Below are 3,440 nucleotides of genomic sequence, written 5' to 3' on the forward strand. Positions count from 1 at the left end.
TTGACAGACTAGTTGATCCCCTTGTTTAGAAAATTTTGATTTTCTGATTCTGCTTCTGGTTTTGGCTTTAACAGACTCCATGTCTTTAATGTTTATTTTCTACTCTATTTTAATATATTCTGGACTTGACCTGTCATTGAGAAAAAAATAATAAACTGATTTATTGAGCAGCTATAATTGAATTGAACCAGATGAATAAATATGATGAAAACAATTTGTTTTTCTCTTTCTACTTGCCTTGCTATTCTAATATCTGAATTAAAGCTAGAAATAAAGGTTGCTTTATTACGTATCCATTAAGTATAAAAAATTTGAAAATATTTTTGAATGTTACATTTGCTCGCTTCTTTTCAAGTAAGAAATAAAATTGTAAGCAACATATACGACCCTTCCCTTCGTAGGCTTATGTTTTTTATTTGTTCATTGTGTGCCCAAAGATGATTGGAGTTTTATTTGTTCACTGTGTGCCCTAATTCTAGAAATTTCTTTGTTATTACCCACCATAAACGCGGGCAGCTTAATTGTTGACCACAACAATCCACAGCAATTTAAACGAAACGACAACGATGGAGGAATACTTATTCTCATATATAAAATCACACAGAAATCAATACTACACATTACTCCAATTTTTGTGGCCAAGCAATGCAACTTTCCCCTAAATTCCAGATTCATGTCTATCTGTAACGGTTCTATAAACTTCTCCAAAATGGGTTTTTTCAGATTTGTGCAGAGTTACTTGAAATTACCCGCTACAAATGATGTGTTCCTTGAAGAACAGGGAAAGCATGATGATAATGGAAAGAAGATGAAGGATTCAAGTGAGAAGAAAAAAGGCAGTTCATGCAGTGCCCCAATTGTAGTATCATACTTCCCTCTTGGCTCCAATCTCTCTCACCTCTAGTCTACTCTATTCCTAGTAGATGGTAGATGGTAAATGTTGTTGTGGAAGCTGAAGCATAAATCCAGAAAATTAAATATTGCAGCACAAATTAGTTGCAAAGAAATAATAAAGAGAAAAAAATGAAATAATAAAACAACATATAAGATATTAATTTACGTGGTAAAACTTTGTCAAAACATCAAGGAAACATCCACAAGGAAAGGGTATCAGTATTCTTATTGCTCAAAGAAAACAATTACAAACTCCATAGCTACCTACCACTACCAGGTGCTGCTATCACTTTTACTATCAGAATTTGCAATTTACAACAACATCTTAAGAATTGCTTTTGCAATCTGCAATCCACACCAATTGCTCTTGCAATCTACAATTGATTACTTTTCCTCAACATTGCCTTCATGACAACAAAGATATATAGAATATCTCTAAATTAGAATTAACATACATTATAGAAATAACCTCCTCAATTCCATTAAATAAATTAGGAACATTCCCACGTGGCCTCATTTCCTTAATTCCATAAAAGAAATTAGGAACTTGCTCACAAATAAATATTGTTATTCTAAAGATAAAACTAAATTAGAAACTTCTATTGTCTTCTTTTGTTGCAATTAACCAGCAATTGTTGTCATAATCCAACAATCTCCACCTTGACAATTTTTTTCCTGATACCTATTCATGCCCTACAAAGGTATAGGCTCCTCAGACTTCCTACAAAAATCTCAACACAAGTCTCTAATCACAAGAGAACTCCAAGCTTCACATAAATCTTCATGTATCCATGAGCACATACAATCGAGCAATCCATGCTAAGCTCCAAATGCAATATTACACTCTCATCAAGCTCCCAAGCAAATGACCAATGTACGCAATGCCACAAAAATTAAAACACATGATCAACTGTCAATGTTCCAACCTCAAAAATAAAGAACCTAACCATGACATCATGATCTATCATCTCCTCAAAGGAAGATCAAACCCACAAATTTTAAAAATAGGAAAGATGCAAAACCTAACAAGTTGTCTAGGAGCATTCAGGCTATACTGACTCCACAACTCAGATCCAGCCAAAGGATAATCATCGCGTGCTTTCATATAACCATGGGCTAAAACCATAAACCCATAAGAAGAACTCCAGTTTATTCCATAAGATTGTTGTTGTTTCCTCTCCCAAAATATTCAAAAGAACCAACAACAGAAATTCCTGGTCTTCGTCAGACACATCTGTAGGTTTATTTAACTTCCCTACCAATGCCTCATGCAATCCTTGTTGCACTAACAAATCATGCATCTTAAGCTTCCATAGCTCAAATTTATTCTTTTCATTAAATTTCTCCACCTCGAACCTTACATTCGAAACCTTTTCCATTTGATGTTCAAAAACACAACACCAAATCCTAATACAGTTGCTCCAACAATAATTTCTCTGATATCTCTTGTTGTAGAAGTGGAAGAAAAAACCTAGAAGATCAAATATTGCAGCACAAATTAGTTGTAAAGAAATAATAAAGAGAATCAAATGGAACAATATAACAACACATAAGAAGCTGATTTACGTGGTAAAACCTTGACAAAACATCAAGGAAACATCCACAGGGCAAGGTATCGATATTCTTATTGCTCAGAGAAAACAATTACAAAGTCCATAGCTAGCTACCACTATCAAGTGCTGCTATAACTTTTACAATTTGAATTCGCAATTTACAACATCTTAACAATTGCTCTTGCAATTTGCAATCCACACCACTTGCTCTTGCAATCTACAATTCATTACTTTTCCTCAACATTACCTTCATGACAACAAATATATATATATATATATATATATATTAGAATCAACATACAACATAGAAATAACCTCCTCAATTCCATTAAAGAAATTAGGAACGTTCCCACATGGCCTCCTTTCCTTAATTCCATATAAGAAATTAGGAACTTGCTCACAAATAAAAATTGTTATTCTAAAGGTAAGACTAAATTAAAAACTTTTATTGTCTTCTTTTGTTGACATTAACCGACAATTATTGTCATAATCCAAAAATCTCCACCTTAACAGCAATTTACCTAATACCTAGATTCATGCCCTACCAAGGTGTAGGATCCTCAGACATCCTACTAAAATCTCAACACAAGTCTCTAATCACAAGAGAACTCCAAACCTCACCTAAATCTCCATGTATCCATGAGCACATGCAACTAATCAATCCATGCTAAGCTCCAAATGCAACATTGCACTCTCATCAAACTCCCAAGAAAATGACCAATGTACTCAATGCCATACTAACTTGGCGTGCACTCAACGCAATTTAAATGAAATAACTATGATGGGGGCATGCGTATTACAATGTTGTGAGAACGTTCATATAAGTTCAGATGAACAATCTCTACTTCCCATTACAATATTGTGAACTACAACTTTCTTGCAAATTTTGGTCATTGGGCAAACATACATTTCATCTATATTTGCAAAGTTTCTATAAATTTCTCCAAAATGGGTGTATTCGGATTTGTGCAGAGTTGCTTCAAACTACCCGCT

Source organism: Cryptomeria japonica, chromosome 6, assembly GCF_030272615.1.
Source record: "Cryptomeria japonica chromosome 6, Sugi_1.0, whole genome shotgun sequence".
Taxonomy (NCBI): domain Eukaryota; kingdom Viridiplantae; phylum Streptophyta; class Pinopsida; order Cupressales; family Cupressaceae; genus Cryptomeria; species Cryptomeria japonica.